Source organism: Xiphophorus couchianus, chromosome 9 (genome assembly GCF_001444195.1).
Source record: "Xiphophorus couchianus chromosome 9, X_couchianus-1.0, whole genome shotgun sequence".
Taxonomy (NCBI): Eukaryota; Metazoa; Chordata; class Actinopteri; order Cyprinodontiformes; family Poeciliidae; genus Xiphophorus; species Xiphophorus couchianus.
In genome coordinates, this window is record NC_040236.1 from 23,938,723 (window position 1) to 23,957,727 (window position 19,005).

Sequence of the window (19,005 nt, forward strand, 5' to 3'; positions counted from 1 at the left end):
CCCGTTGACAAACCAATGATCTAACTTGGCTAAACAGTTGATCTTGAGCTGCTGTTAGTTGTAGTCTCTTCTCCTGATGCGCTGCTGATCTCTTCTGTGCTCCCAACGATCTCCAGTATCCCTTCCCAGTGGATCCTGTCAGGACATATCTGGACTTTCCCTCGCCACGGGCGACAGGTCTTCTAAAGAGAGCGGGAACAGGAGGTGTTTCCACAGCTCTGGTGTTCCCTGTGATGTCTCAGTTGGGCCAATAAATAACGTGTCATGCGAGACATGACAAAGGATTGCACTCGCATGCGATGCAAAAAACATAAATAATAATGAAGGCGGAACAAGAAGGAGAAATGATTTCTGCGTTTTGTGGTGCTCAAGGAAATTAATTAGTTGGAAGGACTGGAATGACTTTTTTTGACTGATTGAAGAACCACATCAAAGATTAGAACGTTTCCCTTCAGGACAGTGATTTTGTCTGGCTTTACTGCCTTCACTTCTCTTTCATTTGACATGTATAATACTGCATCGATACACCGTTGCTACGGCAGCAGGGTACTATTATAGGCTGCGGGTTTCTCAAACTCAGCTGATCAGTGTTAGTTTTGGCTTCTAATGCTTCACTGTCTCTGTGAAAATGTGTTTTAGTTTTGTTCAGTACGACAGTTTTTCCCTTTTGTATTAACATTTGCAGACGAAAGCAAGAAAATAAGTAGCAAGTACACGAAATGTAAACTGAAAAGTTTGCACATCAAAAAATATAAGAAAATATATAAAATTATGACAAAACAGCCAATAATGATCAATCTATGATTTTATATTCATTTGTTAGCTTATCTGAAAAAAATCAATGCACCACTCACCATCAGAAACAACCAATCAGAGCCAGGAGGAGGGTGTTAATGCAGTCCGTCATGCTCATGTACTTGCTGCTAAATGGAGATGCAACTTACAGTTCCTGGAAAACTGTTTATCCGCTGTCATCAGGGGCTATGCTAGCTAGCTTGAGCATTCATAACAGGCTCTATTGCGGGAAACTAGCTTTAGTGTAGCAGAGAGCAAGGAGGAGGCTGTGAACAGCGTATACAGAAGCAAGATTGTCAGCGCTAAGACCCTCCTCCTGGCTCTGATTGGTTGTTTCTGACCAAGCTGTGTATTCTGGCAAGAAAGCAGAAGAACTACATTTTTTTCACATCTTATCTGTTATTATGACAGTTTTAATATGTAAAAAAAAATATATAAATAATTAAAAAACTTTTTTTTTTTTTTAACGTTACATAATGCAATTTTAACCCAAAAGTATAAACAGTCAGTGTTGTATTATTACACAACAGACAACTTAGCAAAGAATGTTGAGTTGTATCTTTAAGGCACTTTGTTACCTTCTGTCTGTCCCAAGGCCATCATTTATTCCCCTTTTTCAGGTGATTCTATGTATTTAGCAGCAGAAAGTGATAAAAGTCTGAAACTTTTGCACAAGGCTGAAAATGAACTGAATGATGACTCTTCTTTCAGGAGTTTCTCCTCTCTCTTAAAGGCATGGCTTTGTCCCGCTGTTTATATCTGCTGACTCGGCTCCTTTTATGCGGCCATGGTCAGGCGCAAGGGCTGAAAAGTAAAGCTGGCAAAAGTTTTTTATCACGCGCAGAAATTCTGAAGAACCACTGCATCAGACAAAAAGACTACGTCTGACTCTGTGGACGTAAAGTGTAAAGAAACTTTTTTATAACTTCTTTATACTGTTAGGTAGATGCGGCTAGACTTTCCGTGTGATTTTGCACTGAAATAATCATTTATTGTGTCTGTTTGTTCATCTCTAGCATGAATCCTGGTTTGAATTGTTGCGTTATCTCAATAAAGCTTTGTTTTGTAGTGCTGTTTGCTATCAGCCCCATGTGAAGAAAATTAAGAATCAACCATTACGAAGACTTTCAAAGAGTCCAGGGATTACATTACCAACTATGTGGTTTGAGTCCCTCAGGCAGAAGACCTGGGGTTAGAATCAAAACCTGTTGGAGAAGCAGTGGGTTCATTGCAGTGGGTGAAGCAAATGAACTCCTGACCTCCTGGGAGGTTTGATGTGTAATCAGACCAAAAATGCAAACTCTGGTCCACCTAAAAAACCAGGTCTTGGTTCAGCTGAAGTGATCGCTGGTGGTTTGAATGCTATAGTGCAGGGCATTCTGGGTAAATATAACCAAAACAAACCCGTCTTTAGTACTAGAGGGAGAAATTACTTTTGGTCTTTACCAAATCTTACAACCGCCAAAATCTGACGCCACTCCAGGTTTGATAACATTTCGTGAGGAAGGACTCTGCGCTCAGTGTCTTCTTCAGAGGTTTTCATGTTGTTTTCTTCACTGATTCTGGGCGCAGCGCCACCACAGGCGAGGGGCAGGACAGGTTTATCAAACGGTTCAGTTTGTTTGACAGAAGAAAAGAAAAGTATGGCATCATAAACTAAAAGACAACAATAACACGTTGTAATGGCTTCTCTTGGTTTTCTGGCAGCGTTTCCTCGTTAAGGTTCTGTAGCCTCTGTGTTTTTTGCTGCCAGTCTTGGTCAGGATTCAGGATTTTTAATCTCAATTGGATTTTTCTGGTAAAATAAAGGTTAAATAAAACGTCACGCATAAAAAACAATATTCCTTTTTCATCAGGTCCTAAAATTCTCCAGCAGTAGTTGACAGAGGAGGATGGAAATTGGTCGTACGTCTTTTATGAAATGCTCCACCATACATTTTGGTGCAAACGGCAATTCCAATTCGGCCTTTCTGTATGTAAATCCCATTTTCTGCAGTTTGTCTCTTACAGTTCCCTCAAACACGTCGACTTCTGTTTGTTTTCCATTTGTTGTGCATTTTCTGTTTTTAAGTCGCTTTTGAGTTCCCTGTCCTGAGGCTTTGATATCTCCCTTGGCCACCTGGACACTTCCTTTTTTACGGCCTCCCTGTTCTGTTTGTACTTGTTTCAGGTTTTAGACGCAGCAACAGAAGAGCGACCAACACCTTTCACCGCTTTCTGTGTTTTAAGGTTCTGTTCCCCCTGACCTCTCTGGTTGGGCCATTTGTTCTGCCACTTAGCCTGATGCAGCAGCTCTTTATGTTCTGCAGTAACTCCCTTTTTAAATGCATGTCTCTCTAGCACTATTAGATTTGTGCGCATGTTTTCAAAAGTGCAAAAGAGATAAAAACTCTATATTTTTTTCCTTGATCTGAAGAATTTGTATCAAATAATTACAAATATACAGTATGTACCATTTTATTTTATTTTTTTTAAATGTCAATATGTCTAGCTGGTTAATTAAAATATCTATTTATTATTTTATATTTTTATTACTAAGTAAAACTAAATAGTTGCCTGAGGTTGAACATGAATTTAACTTTACATTGTGACAATGATGTAAATGGAATAAAACAATGATACATCAAACAGTCATGAGTCAGTTTGATTCTAATGTGGAGGAAAATCAACTGATGACTGAGAATATGATACACCGGCAAACAAGAAGCTTCAGTCAGAAGCTTCTTGAGATTTGATGTGCTACAGACCACTACAGGAGATCCAAACATCACGTTCAACCTCCAGCTAATTGTCCAATCAACTTTCTCATTTCAAACAATAACAGAATAAATAATAGTAGGAAATGTAGGGTGTAGTCAAACTTTCATTACTCTTAATGTTCCATTTTCTTTTTTTTTTTCATATGAGTTTTCACTATATTCTTTATGTAACGCATGATTTTTATATTTCTGAGACTGGATGGAGGTCAGCGCTCGGATACATCCTCCACATTCGATAAAGTAAATAAACAGTGAGACAAACGGACTTCATTCATAAAACCATAACAGGGTTGCTTTATTGCACAGTAATTTTAACCTCTGATCCAAAGTATGTGTTTTGAGTTTATACACTAAAAAAAGAGAATGATGCTCCAACTTTTTTTTAAAAATGCTACTGGTCACAAGTAATCAAATTTATGAAGTTTATTAAGCCGTCAAGGTAAACAAATGTACATGAAGATAGTTTGCTAAACTTCATTCAATTACTTGTGACCAATCAACACAATTTTTTAAGTTGAATATGAATTCCCCTTTTTTTGTTTTAACTGGAGACTTATTTGAATTTTTTTGGTCTCCTGTACCCATGTAGTGCTGGTAATTACACTGAAAATTCTCTTTGAAAGAAAAACTTTGTTTAATACGAGCACTTATTTTGGTAGACATGTTCATCGTTTTGTTTAGTTGCTAGGATCTGACTCAGAATCAGCCAAATGAAACGACGAGAAATAAGAAACAAAGACAGACGCTGGTTCCAAGGCACATGCAACCGTTGTCGTTCCCACAAGCGAGTCTTTGTGTAGCTGAATGTGTAATCCCTTTTGAAATGCAAAAACGCGCTTTATATATGATATGCTCGATTGCATGCAATTACAGCCTTTAATTTCGAAACAATTTGCTGTTGAGACGTAATGGAGGTGAAGTCAAAAAGATTTTTGGTCGTTTTTTTTTTCTCGTACGCTGAAATCTCGCACATAGGAGCCGGCGGGACAAAAACGAAAGCTTTCATAACTTAAGTGAAAATCACCCAACCTCGCACAAGAGTTAGCTGATGGCCTTGCAGTGGTGTGTCATTAGCATTCATTAAAGTCCTATAAGCGGGAGTAATTACAGGCCCAAGTGCAGGGAGGAATAGCAGTTTACACTGCTAGTAATTTGATTTGCATCTACGCTAATAACTTCCTTTGTGCGTGTTTATGTGCCGTGTCAGAACACAAGTGCCATTTGGCTGCAGGCTGTATGAAGGAAAAAAAAAAAGCCTTTTTAGCTTGAGTTGCTGCTGCTTTCAAAGCTTCCCGTCTGCTAAGGCGCTCCGATTAGTGTGATCAGAGAACAAGTGATGCTACATTTTAAAATGTGGGGCAGCGAAGGAAGAAAAAAAAAAAAGGAGCCACTCCTATTACTTGTGAACACTTTTTCTTAAAGTGTGGCTTGAAGTCTAAGATGCACAACAAGCTAAAAGCTAAAATATTTTCTCCCCTCCAGCATTTTCCCTGTGTCCCATTAACCCGTTAAGTGAAAAGCTGCTGTTCTCACGGGTTGCAGTGCTTGTGTCCTGTAAGTGCAGCGGTCTGGCCTGAGGGAACTAATACCTGTGAAAGGAGCAAGGCTCCCTCTTCTGATGGCTGCCTGTGAATAGAGGAGCGTTCCCCCGAAGCTGATGAGGTCACAGGGTTAAGACTATGCCTTTGTCGTGGCACAATGACATCCTATTTACCTGGCGGGGTCCGGCTTTCTTCTCCATGCAACTGTGACCTCGGTGTGAAATTCAGGCCTTTGTCTTCCTGACAAATGGAGGCTAACGTTCGGATTCACTCGGTTACACCTCAGTGGTCCCTGGTTTCGGGGCCCGCGGGCTCCTGATGCCGTCACAATGTGGCAGCCTCTGGAAGACGCTTGAGTGACAGCTTTGCTTTCTAACCTTGATTTTTGAGCCAAAAATCCAAAGCATATCTAACTCGGTTTTTTTAAAATCTTAAAACATGTTTATCCCTCTTCTTAGAGAAAGACATTTGCCACTTAACTCTACAGCTTTTTTTAAAAAAAAATTTAAATTTGCGACAGCAGTTGTGGAGCTTGCTAACAGTACGATGGAGTCATGCTGGAAAAGCAACATGTTTCAAATCTCAAAGAAGTTGTGTGGCAACCGAAAAAGATCTGAAAATATTGGAGATAAATTGTTCAGAAACCAAAGTAAAGCCCAAAGAACTCCTAAAGTTTTATTTGCTAAGTGAAAAACACAATTATTGTAGTAAAAATGGAAGCTAAAAAGTTCAAATCCTAAAACGTAAATTCAAAAAAACTTGATTAGTTTGACTAAGACAGTGAATTCAATTAATAAATAAATTAATGTTTTTTATATATAGGCTGATAGACTTAAGCAATAAAAAAGTAGCAGTAGGGATCCACAAAATTATGGGCGTGGTGTCTGTATCGGACGATATCAGCTGTAAAATGTAATATTAGACACTGGCCATTCTGTCAAAATAACTCACCGATGTAAAAGGCAAACCTGCAGCACAGCACAACGTCATGACGTGATAATGTCAGTGTTGTGGAAGTTTTTTTAAAGTGTCGGAAACTGATAGCAGAACTGCTATTTGCAATGACTGCTCAACATCAGTGACGTGAAATGGAGCTTCAACAAAGTCCTACAACACTTCAAACCTAATTAACCATCTAAAAAACCACCGTTCTGACCATTACGATGAGTTCATGGTGGCCAAAAGAAAAAGGAAGAGAGAGGTTAACCATGGAGGGGAAAAAATCCTCAACAGCAGTTTATTCTACAAGCTTTGGATTAAAATCTGCATTGTTATTATTATTATTATTATTATTGGCCAAATGAGTTTTAATATATTGGCATGTCTGATATTGACAAAAAGTCCAATATTATTAGTCTTTATTGGCAGAATTTATTGCAATTTTTTACTCTGGTGGAAAAGACGAAGAAGACGACAGGAAGTAGTTGGAGGATGATGTTTTTCTAATTACTTATCACCTGCACAAACCCATTCATGACTGATTGTAATTGCGTTTCTCATTTAATGGAAACACTGAAATCGCAAAATTGCTTTTCTTTCAACATTAGTGGAGTATCGGCTATTTCACTGCCTTCGACACGGTGGTCTTGCTTTATGTATGTCAAGTTTATTTTTTTAAACAAGCAAATAATAATAAATATTTCAGCATGTGTATATTCTAGCAACCTCTGCGCTAAGAAGTTTTACAACACTGCATGTTTGACACACTTAATTAGACACAAATGACTAAAGGGGAAAGAAAAGTGATCTATTTCAGAGGAACCCAGTCGTACGTCTTAGTCAAATGTTTTTCTTTTCAGTTAAACTCACAATTATTCACACCCTGCCACATTTTGATTAAAAATTATTTTCAGTCAACACATACTTTTGTTGAATGAACAAAATTCTGTCACTTCCTTTGTTTTGAAAGGAAATGACAGATATGCCTCTCAGGAGGCAACAAAAGTATGTAAACCGTTTTTCTGTTTTTATGTACAATTTGTTAACTTACTGCCATAAATAGTAAATGACCTGCACTTGTACAGCAATTTAAGTCAGAGGACTCCAAAGTGCTTCACACAACAATCAGTTATTCATCCATTCACTCAGTGATGGCCGTATGCTACTCTGTAGCCACATCTGCCCTGGGGCAGTCAGACAGAAGCGAAGCTGCCACTCAGTCGGCACCACTGGGCCCTCTGACCACCACCAACAGGCAAAGCAAGGCAGTGATTTACCCAAAGACACAACGGCAAACTCAGACGGGGTAAGAAGAAGTCTGTTTTCAGAACACCCTGTGAGATATTTACTCATCTAATGAAGCTCGTTAGACCATAAACTCCTACAAACTAGGCAGAAACATAGACGAGATCAAACTTTTTCAGTTGTTGCGCAAATATGTTGGCGTACATTGCCATTAAATATTAGACTGCCGTGTTTGCATCCTGTTTTTAAGTCTCTTTTAAAAACACATTTTATCTCGTGGTCTTTTGTTTATTTTAGTTTTTGTACGATAATCATCATAATCATCCACTGCCACCTACTCTGTCTTGTCACTCTGCACGTCTTAATGTCAAGATATTGTTAGGAGTGTCAGGCCAATCAATTTATAAAACAGTCAACCGGTTCCCTCTCATGATGGGAGGTAAAGACTTTTCTTTGAAAAACATGAAAGCCACAATCTGTTCTTTGCCATGTTTCATCCGACATTTTGTCGAAACAGAGGCAGATATGAGCAAGTTTAAATCCACAACTTATCTAGTCTCCAACCCCGGACGGTCATGTGAGGAAATCAGTTATTAGAGCCACCTGATAGCCGGACCCCCAGGGCTGTTCCTCCTCCGTTTACCAGCTCTCCTAATCCACCGCTAATGGTTAGCAATGGGCTCCGAAAGGGAGATTCGAGTGTTGGTGTGTGGAAATCCCTGCTGGAGTGGGAGTGTCGCGCTTGAGGAAGTACTCAGCGAAGCGCGCCAGAGAGAGCGTCGGGACCCTCATGCAGTGTGCGCCGCGACGCTCAAGGTGACCCGGCAAGACAAATTTAGCAGCCGCGCACTCGCGTGCACGCTCGGCCGCAATGAACACACAACTTCGATTGTGATCACTGGGAGGAGTGGGGGGAAGCTGTGCTGTGAAGATGGGATCTTCCCTTTGGAAAATCTCCCAAATCTGTTGCATCGTTGGGGTTAATTTGCTGGGTGCCCTCAGTTGTTGCACTTGTTATGAGTTCTGTTGTACTCTGGAATAAGGATATCTGACAGAGGAACTTTTGGTTGGAGTTGACAATGAGACCGCGGCAGAAGGGAGATACCAACAGAAACAAAAGGAGCTGAGAGAAATGTTCGGCAACAGTAAATTGCTGCAGGCATTGAGAGCGACGGCGGAGAAGCGGTGGAAGAGATGTGATACAGCACGATTGTACATAAATTGCTAATTAAATGTTTCAGGGTTGCAGCCGTGTAATTTCCTTCATCGGCTGATAAGAGACTTAAAGGTTTGTTCTCCCAGATTTCCTCCGAGTGCTTTGGCCTCGGCTTTGTTCGCCTTTGATTGATGACTTCATGTCATTATTTCCCAGGTCCAACTTTTTCATGTGGAATTATCGCCACGCTCAGGCACAATGGGTTCAGGGAACCGTGTTGCATCGCCTCATTGTTGGAGCCCCGGGGCCCGGGGTCATGTTTAGATGTGATTTGTTAGCGAGCGTGTAAGTGTTAGGGGTTGGAACTTTGACCTTGTTCACCTCTGAGCGGGTTACCAGTCAGCGTAAAACAATGCACAAAAATCCTTGTCATGGGGGTTGATTCTACAAAGCATTGACTGTATACAAATGAATATTTACACTTTATGCATTTTTTATTTTGGCTGATCGCATTAAAAAAAATCTATTTAACACACTGAGGTTTGTGGTCTTCATTGGGGAAAAAAAGGTGAAAAAGATCGAGAGGTATGAATATTTTTCAAAGCGATTTATCTGCGATGACCTCGGTTGTCTCGACGACACCTCGGCTTTTGTCATTTGAGAGGATAATAATACGCCTGTTTTAGACCCAAAAGGAGGTAGGGAGAGAAAAAAGGTGCTAATCTCAATGAAGAGAGTGGTAAAAAGAGGATTGTTATTAATATCAAATCAGAGGCAGTGTAGCGCGAAATGCTCAATCTAAACTGTAGGGACGTCGGTTGAGGAAGCACTAAATGTGGACTGACCTCCTTAACCCAGCCACCAGGATCCTTTTTGCTGTAATAAATAATAGAGGATTGGTTGGGTCAAGCGCAGCACCAGTTGGATGCCCTCTCCTCCCACCCGAGGTGTCCATATCCTGATCACCGCCGAACGACACAATACCAATGCGTCCCAGAGGCCTCAATCAATTATTGATGCCTGATGAGAGTGGGGGGCAAGACAATCTCCCAACTTCTAACTTGTTGGCGATATCAAAGTGAGATTGAATGGCGTCGGTGTGCGTGGTGGACCCTCCGGGTTAATTGTGGTTAAGCGTCGCTTGTGCGCTCGCAGCGCAATTGCCGCCGAGCGCAGCTGAGATGAGGCCGACCTGCGAAATGGGAGCTCTTTGAAATTGCTTCTGCATGCGGCTTTTGTCCCATGAAATAGTAAATTCATTACAACTCAATCTGAGCAAAAGTGCGCGATCTCACTTCAAAAATCTCTTCCTTCTGTTTGAACCGACATTCCAGACTTCTTCCTCCGCCGGTCTCCACGGCCCGCCTGGTTTAGACGCTGAACAAACATCTGTGGACAAAAAAAATCAAAACAACAAAACAAACTCCTGTGCAGTCTTACGTTTCTGCCCGAACGCGTGTAGTGTCCTAAACAGAGATTATCTGGCCAGCTGATCGTGATTGTCTTCCCCTCTTTGCGCTCCCAGGTGGCAGAGCGACGTCCGCATGTTTGCACAGGCACAGCGGCGGTCCCTCGGGGGCCCAAGGGAGGGGGGGGGGCCTTACTTGCTTGCAGCGAAGCCCTCTGATGCTTCTGATGAGCACATCAGTCCATGCATCTGTTTGTGTGTTTATCTCTCTAGGCGTAGCAGCATTCAAACCGTGGACACGCGGTTCCGGTACGGTTGATACCTGAACGGTGGGCGTTAAAAATCTACCAGACCGAGATAGGAGCAGGTTTGGGTGGAGATGATAATCTGCTTCGCAGGAACACACATTCACTTCAGGTGATCTGACGCGGGGCGTCCCGTTCTGGTACTTCAACAGAGTGTCTTCATGAAGCGTTGAACAATACAAGTGCATTAGTTGCTTTGTGCTGGGAAATGTTGACTGATTTGCCATCACTTGGATCCATGACAGTAGTTTATTGACGCCTCACGGCCAGGCGACAAAATGATGAATAGAGAGGAAGTAATCACAAGTGCTCTTGAGATGCACAGCAGATATGCTTCGCCTCTCCACAGGGTCCGCCACAGTCCTGTTTAACAATTAGTTTATTAGTTGCCATGTTCTTATTAAAACCTAACGTGTCAGGGAAGAGAAGCCCAGATGAATCGATAGTCTTCAGTTCAGCTCATTGCCTTTAAAATCAACAGATATTAGGCATGAGATAATACGAACAACAATTAAAGTGCTTTTGGCTATAAGTAGCAGTAATGAGTTGTTTATATTACAGGCAAATAAGTCAGGCCACCTGTGAGTGAGAGCAATAAAAGACGGTTTTAGTATTATTTTGAAACTGAGACAAACATTTTTCCAGAGTTCACATTTTAAGCAGTTTTCAGCTATTTATATTTGCTAGCAGTGCTGCTAGTGAGGTTAGCACAGATATCATTACTCTCTCTGTGTTATTTAAGTCAAAGAAAACCCAGCAGTTTCCAGAAAGATTGCTGACGTTCCGAGACAAACTACAATAACACAAAATCTTAAGTATTTTAGGTCTACTTTCCAGCGTAAATATCTAAGTTTACTTGAAATAACGCTAAACTGACTCACAAGTAACTTTTCAGCGAGATAAATACCTTGATTTTAAGTTAATATTTCCTTAATGTTGATGAAAACGTACCAGCTGCCTTGGCAGATTATTGTACTTATTGGAAAATGTCTTATGAGTGAAATAATCTGACATTGGATCTAGTATTATTTCATCAAGATTAAAGAATTATTAACTTAAAACAAGTTAGTTTTGTCTTACTTCAAGTGCAGCCTGATATTTGTGCTAGAAACTAAACAAAAATACTTTTGTTTGTTTGATTTTGTCCTTTTGCAGTGCAGACAAAGGTTGATGGCTCAGAAGAAGACGTAACTCCCAAACTTCGCCGTACTTCGTTCGGCCTTCCTGTTTTCCTCTCGCAGTCTGAATGAGCAGACATGTCTCAGGATGTCGCCAAAAATAGAGGCGTGCGGTCAAACGTATTTTGGTATTGATCACAATACCAATACCAGGTGTCAGAATTACCAATACTGACACCTTTGCTGATTTCAGGTCAAGATATCAAACTTCTGACCTTTAAATGTTTTTGTGCTTTTTTTCCTTTGAATTGTTTTGTTAAAACCCAAGTACAGAATTTGTGCAAAGTTTATAGATGTCTACAAAATACTGTAACATTCTAAGATGATGAATGGAAACAATGGAAAAAACTAATTTGCGTGTATTTTTTCTTTTACAAAAAAATGCAAATCATTATAATTTGAGAGCAAATTGAAACAAAATCTTTTTCGAGGTACAGTTGAGAAACTACAACACAAAAATAAGAAAATGTCGAGGGAATTTGAAACTAAAGTTTCAACCTTGCAATGCATTGATACAATACCGATAAAAAAAAATGTCGATATTATCAATGTCTTGATTGGATCTGCCCACCGATTTCCTAAGTGGCTCATTGACTTTTTCTCTTGAACAGTATGAGGAGTTAACGGACTAACAAATGGCGCTTTCACTGATCAGAACCAATTCGGTCAACTTTTCAATCTTTTATACGAAAGCCTCGTTTGACACTTTTAGTCTTGGTGTGTTAACAGCCCAAGGTTAAACATTTTGTCAGCCCGCTGCGTTCTGTTGCGCAAGCCTTAAACAATTAAACGAGAATTAAAGTCTGTTTTCCGCCCAACATAATTACAGAGTACGAGACGAGACACGGCGGAGCTTTTCAGATTCCACAACGACAAAAGAAGAAAACTTGTTCATCCGATCGCGACTGCCAGAACATCGCCCCGTGGAGACGCTGAAGGGAAACAAATGCACGGAGGGAAAAATAAATCCAAACTCAACTCTTTATGTCTTCACTTTCTTTATTCATAAGATTTCAGTCTGTCTTCTCAACACATGCTCTTCTTGATCTTTGTTTTTAAGCATGGAGGTTCTTCTTCCTGTTTCAGGAGCCAAAAATTTATCTTCTCCTTTGATCAAATGCAGCGACAGACCAAACTTTTTTTTCTTTTTTTTTTCCCATTTCTGCCACTCGCTCCCTGTGGCAGACAGAAGGTCACGAAGGGTTTCGGGGCTCGTTTTCGTTCTTCCTCTTCCTCCAATGCGAGAGCAGCCAGAGGTTGCTCGCCCTCTGGGAGGATTTTAAATATTTTCTAATCAGGAATGAATCAAACTGATAACAAGTCTTTAAGAATCTCTGAACCCCGCTCCCTCCCTTTTTTATCTCACGCAACTATCGGTTGTCTTTTCTCCATGTTTTACACAGCTCCGGTATGCCACACAGCAGAACCCGCTGAAGAAAATGCTTGGCTGCAGTGCCCTCTTGTGGTGGCTGCCGAGTTCTGCGTTCAAACAGGATCAAGTCCTGTAAGTTCCTCTGAGGAGTGTCCAGGCATGTAGTGGTGCTAAGCTATATATAAAAAAATCAATAAAGCACAAGTGCAAGATGGCAGTACATTTAAAGAGCAAAAAAAGCTTCCTTTGGAGTCATAATAATAGGAATAAGTATAAAAAAGCAGCAGAAGTGACAAGAAGAAGAAACTCAAGTTTTGACGAGTCCAGAGCCAAATGCTTGTTTGGGTCTTTTTGTTCGCTGCCTGCTCAGAACGAGCCTCACGCCCCAAACCCCAACCCCTCCACCCTGCTCTGGGGGATGAGAGGACAGAAGATAGGATTATGTGATGACTTGTGTTCGCCCGATGATGAACAAGCCCTCGTTAGCGAGCACTTTAATGTGCGGACAGATAGCGGCGCTCATTAGCTCTAGTAATGACCACTTCACTGTGTGCCGCGGCTCTAATTGCCTGTTTTGTTCTTCAGGAGGCTCTCTGCCGACTCGGAGTGGAACCCGGCTCTACCCTTCATCCCCTCTCGGAGAAACTCATTCCTCCTCTTCCTCACCCATCCATCACAGCTGGTAGCACGCTGCTGCACACTTGTGGTCAACTCTTCTCTGAAAGACGCATGGGCAGATCAGCAGCTCCAAAAAAACAAACAAAAACAAAACAGCAATCCATAAACAGAACAAATGAGTCTGGATGAAACCGGGGCAGCAGAAGATCCAACTCAGTTGTATTTTCATCAAAAGGTGGGCGACAAGGACGTAGAATTGTGTCACAATATTTTGCAATCTATTGCGATAACGTGACCATAAGAACTGTGTATAACGTCGTTTGTAGGTAACTGTACGGCTGTGACTTTCATTCAAAGCGCCACAAACCCAGAAACTGCTCTTGGAAACGCATCCCTATTTGAAATAAGCTTCATCTGGAGGCTACTTGCTTAAATATGTGTGATTTATATCAAATCGTTTCATCATATTTTTGACTTTACAGATGTTTATTGTTGCTCTTGTGGAAAAAAGCAGCGGACTAAATAGTAAAAATGGCATTTTAGTCGAGTTTTTTTGACGTTATCTGAAATGTATCGAGACAGCGATAAATCTAAATTTGTATCATGATCAATTTTAAACGATAAACGATACGATAAATGCCCACCCCTACTTCCATCGGTTAATATAGTTGAGCTGCAGTAATAATTTTGAAGATATGAGTTTGGACCAGACATGTTTAAGATCTCACCTTTTTCTGCTGTGGAGGAAAGCGGGGCTGTGACTTCCTGTATGAAAAAATCCCAATCATATCGTTTTTAGGCTCCTTTCTGTCCCTGTTTTTTTCTTTCTTACTTCCTCTGTCTTACTGATATTTCATGTCAATCGGTACATTATGCTCAAGTGTTGTCTTTTTTTGATTTTTGTTTTATTGTGTATTCCACATCGTGTGGGACATTTGATATGGAGGCTCAGAGGATTCCGATGCCCTTCTACTTTCCTTGATTTTGTTACCAGTGGGACATTTTTGCCTCCGTATTCTTTCATGTCCCTCCCTTCCCTGAAAGTAAGTTGTTTATTCTCCGTGATGACTATCTCTAGCTCGGGAAAAAAAAAAAAATCTTCTGAAAAGACTTCTGAGCAAATCTTTCTAGGCCTGGTCCCTTTTTAAAATCTAAGGCTTGGGTAGAAGCCTACAATGGCTTAGACTCCTCGGAGGAGGCTGCTTTTCTTTTACTCTCTTTCCCCCATTCCCAGTCATCTCTGTGATACTTGTGAACACACAGCATTATGACAAGGAGCTAACTTAAATCAATTTGAACAGCTTTTGAAATGCCTTTCGATATGCCATTGTGTTTACTCGCAAAAGATTGAAAAGAGAATCTGAATTGTAACATCTGTCACATTGGGCCCCCCTCCTCCCCCCGCCGCCCCTCCTGCGCCGCTTTCGTCACACGCACAATGAAGGTATTGATCGATTCGAGTCCATTTAGGGTTTGAAATAAATATATAGAAACGCATAATCTATCCGGGCTGGAAAGCGACGGGAGAGAAAGAATCAGAGAGAGGGCCCGCAGGCAAACAAACGCATTAAAGGCATCCAGAAGCACAGAGGCAGCCAAGCTATGCTAAGCCAGCAGGATGATTCATTTAAGCCCGTCTCTCTGTGAGCGATTGTTCAGCGCCGCGACGAAGAGCGCCTCGGAGTGGAGGGGAAAACTGCGGTGGTCACCGTTTGGAACGGGCAGAAACTCTCAAAGTTGGAAAAAAAAAGGACTGATTTCAAAAGCCCTCTCCAGACCTCAGCTCAAGCGCCGCGGCTCCTGAAAGCGGATCAAGGGGGCTCTCGAAGACCCCGGCCTGGTGTTTCCGCGTTATATCTGGCGAGCCATCGGCCTGGCTCACAATGCAACCCGCAGACCCTTCGAGTGACACCTTAAAACGCCAGAACTGTGGCGGGGGGGAGTGGGGTTACCTCTTCGCCGGCGCCAACCTACGGTACAAGCAAATCCTTTTAATCCAGTACAGTGTACTTAAGGACTGACCACTGGTAAACCCTCAGAGAAGAGAGGAGTATTAATAAGCTGTCACAAGGCTTACTCATTCTATGATTTCCACAGACACTTAACTGCCATGGTGAGAGGCAGGGGAGGGCTCGGGGATGAGTGCTCACCCCTGATCTTTACCCCCTCTTAAAGCAGTAGGGAAAATGGAGGCAGGCAGGGGATTATGGAGTGCAGTAATTGTGGAGAGGTGTTGGAGTCAGGATGCAGCGTTTCTGCTGGATTAAGACAAGAAGACAGGCTAATCTTGGATTGGGAAAGGAGACACAAGGGTCGGAGTTGTTCCGGAGCCCTGAGGCCGGTTGGAAAGCTTAAGTGGCAAAAAAAAAAAAGAGAGAGAGAGAGAGAGAGAGAAAAAACTGCTTATCCGTACTTCTCTTGTGCTGTGAGGCGGCCTCCTTCTAAATCAAGCAATGCATCTTTTAGAATTTGAAATTCTCCTGTGCGCTAGCTGCATTGACCGCAAAACTGTACAAACTGGGATTCTGGAAACAAATTTGCTTGAATCGGGGTGAGCGATATGGACTTCAAGTTTTATCACCAAATTTTGCCAGCGGTATTGTGATAACAATAAAAGTGACAATACAAACTGATTATTGCTTCCTTTTTAGGTAACTGTATGACCCTGACTCTGTGTCACATCAATTATAGTCCCACAAACACTAATAATACTCTTGAAAAACCTTCTCATTTCTAGTGAGTGAAAAAGTGTTCTTCGCATTACTGAAATGCATAAGCGTATTTTCAAATTTATTGGTATTTATTGATGCTTTCATTGAACAAACAGTGAGGAAAACAGTAAAACTATGTCTCCTGATAATATGGACAGATCAGACGGGGGTGAAACATCATTAATTGGAATTTATTTTGACAAAAAATGCATCATGATAAATGATAAGTGCCCACCCCGAATGGAAGCACGAAAATTTTGAAAAAACTCGTTTTTTTTGATCAAAAGTTTTTTCCGCTAAGATAAGACGGTTTTTTGTTTGTATCGAAATGAAGACTATTTTGCGAAGCTGTGATGAAAAAACTTTTTGCGTCACACGAGTCACGTGATCGACAACTGGTGGGAAAGACGAAGAAGATCACAGGAAGATGTAGGGGGACAATAACGTGCCATGGTTTTCAATGACATCGCGTGAACAAACTTGTTCACGTGTGATTTTAATTGCGTCTCTTATTGAACGGAAACTCCGCAATTGCGTTTTTTTTGTGGGTGGAGGGGGTTTCAACTTCGGCAGAATATCGACAAAGTTTTGCGTAGATTCTCGATGGAAACACAGGTAGCCTACTTGTAGCTGCTACCAAGTAGAAGGAGTTTGTCGCTCCAACGTCTCAAAAAGACGCCGCCGTTTCCTCTGACGGCTGCCGATGAGCGCTAGAGCCGTGACTGAAATATGAACATATCTCACATAATGGCGTACGTCCAAAAGAAGTTTATTTTTCAATAACGTTTTGCATGAACAAGCTTATTCATGTGTGACTGTCAATTGAGTTTCTTATTTAACAGAAACAAACCCAATCGTGAACTTGTTTTTTTTTTTTCCACATTGGCGGATTATCGACAAAGTTTTTGCCACATTTGTAAGGAAGCACATGGAACTCTTATACCTCGCAGAGAACGGTGGGTCACTGTCCTCCGTTGACATTCAGCAGCCCTTGACGTTTCTTAGCAATAATAATGATGATGGAAAAACGAAGGCAAATTGCGTTTTCATTTTACACACACACACACACACACACACACACACACACACACACACACACTTCTTCCCCTTTCTTCTGGATGCCTTTGTGCGCGCCGCAGTCCCCGGTGCTTCCTCACTCCGGCTTGTTGTTGTGCCTGCATTGTCTCCCTGAGGGGAGGTGACCCCGTGTCTGTTGGTTGTATCAGCAGCCCTGCATTGTACTCCGGGGGGGATTTAGGCTCTCAAAGCATCTTCTCGCCGCAGCTTTCCCAGCAAACACCCAAAGTGGTATCTCGCCTTTTCTCTCGCTCAGACATTAATCTTGCTCTGCCGTTCGACATCAAAAAATGCTTGTATTGTCATGGAGCGCTAATGTTTTGCCTCCTATTCACTATATATACACATATATGTATTTTTGTGTCTGAGGGAATCAGTGGAACGCATTGTTCCCAAATCATTGTAATATCTATTTAGAGTGGCAACAGCACTGGCTGCCGATGCTCAGTATTCATGGAGCATAAACCAGCCTTAAGACTTAGAAAAGCTGAAAGGGCTTATCCCTATATTCTTAAACTCCCCTCTTTTATGTTGGTCTTAGGCATTAAGGATAGGATTGTGAATAGCAATTGTTCAAGTGCTGCACTCAAGAGTGAGTGTGTATACGTGGGTGGGGGTGTTTTATTCCCCGGCAAAATCCTTTCCTTTTCTTCCATTTCCTTTTTTTTTTCTTCTCCAACTGTAAATATTAACTGTGTTCTTAACTCTTTACGGTGTATGGGACACAGTAATGTGCTTTTAAGGGTATATTATGTGAAAGATTTTCCACTGCGTACACTGCTGCTTGAAATGAGAAAAGGCTGTTTTATGTGGCTGAAAACAAATTTGCAACGGCAGAAGAGAAAAAAAAAACAGAAGAAGAAGGGAAATATATATATATATATTTATATATTTATTTAGAACTTTGCAAGCATCAAGTCGTCAGCGAACAATGAAAGAGAGATCTGAAAGGGGCGGATCTTTGAAAAGCGATTGCGCGCCTGTCTTTTTAAAAACGTATTTATTTCTTATTTTCTTCCTCATTCTCCGCGCCGTCGCTGTGTTTCAAATCCGTGCTCACTCTTTCTTCTGAAAGTGTGTAGGGCTAATGCATTTCAAAAGCCCCTTTTCAAAGCACAATGGGGGAATATCGCCACAGAAGTTTTAGCCGCTCCCGCCGGAGAGCGTGGCTCAGTCGCTGAGAGCTGGAGCGCATTGTGCCCGGAGCCTAAGACATCCTCTCTGAAAACTCGCCACCATTTCTCACTTTCTTTTCCCCCCTTTTTTTGTTTTTTTGTTTTCCTAAGCTGCGGTTAAAGGGCTTGTTGTAAAAGCTTACATTAGGATCTTTTAAACTCCTATAATAATTACTTTTGTGAATCTAAGCAGCGGCGTTCAGATTAAATCTGCGTCCCTGAGGCCAAGTCGTGGTACGATCCCCTACATCCGGTGGCGTCTTCGGGAAACAAGATTCCGAGCGATCTAATTATGGCGAACGACGGAGTGTTACAGCGAGGTGAAGTCATCTGCGCATAATCAAAACAGAGAGCAGCACTTTAGTGGGTTGTGACAGCCGCAGCCAGTCCTGCTGGTATCAAATAAGACCTTCTGAAAAACCTTAAGCATGAGTTGGCATGAAACAAATTGCTCCCCAATTGTCAGGAGGACAAATAGTGACTGTGGCGTTGTGTCAGCCACCGTTCACCCCCTCATCACCATTCATCCGGGGCCGAGCTCTTTAATTGAGAGGGTCTAGGCCCGCCTGAGTGGGTCTGTAATAGAAAATAAGGAGTCAGGGTGGATATTTTAATCAGCGCTGACTTCTGCGGCGCGCCACGGAGCGGCGGCCCATCCATCTCCGGGGCCTCGGCTCGGGGATGGAGGAGAGGCTTCACCATCGGATGTGACAGTCACTCATGGGA

At 41.8% G+C, this 19,005-nt stretch overlaps 1 long non-coding RNA gene across 1 annotated transcript; it reads right to left on the reverse strand.

Annotated features, from left to right (window-relative positions):
• Nucleotides 1-934: 934 nt before the first annotated feature.
• On the reverse strand, nucleotides 935-13,385 carry LOC114151291 (uncharacterized). Its single transcript, XR_003596913.1, has 3 exons — nucleotides 13,376-13,385; nucleotides 12,360-12,364; nucleotides 935-1,015 (listed from the first exon to the last, which is right to left on the reverse strand). It is a non-coding gene; the product is annotated as an uncharacterized LOC114151291 (long non-coding RNA).
• Nucleotides 13,386-19,005: the final 5,620 nt, after the last annotated feature.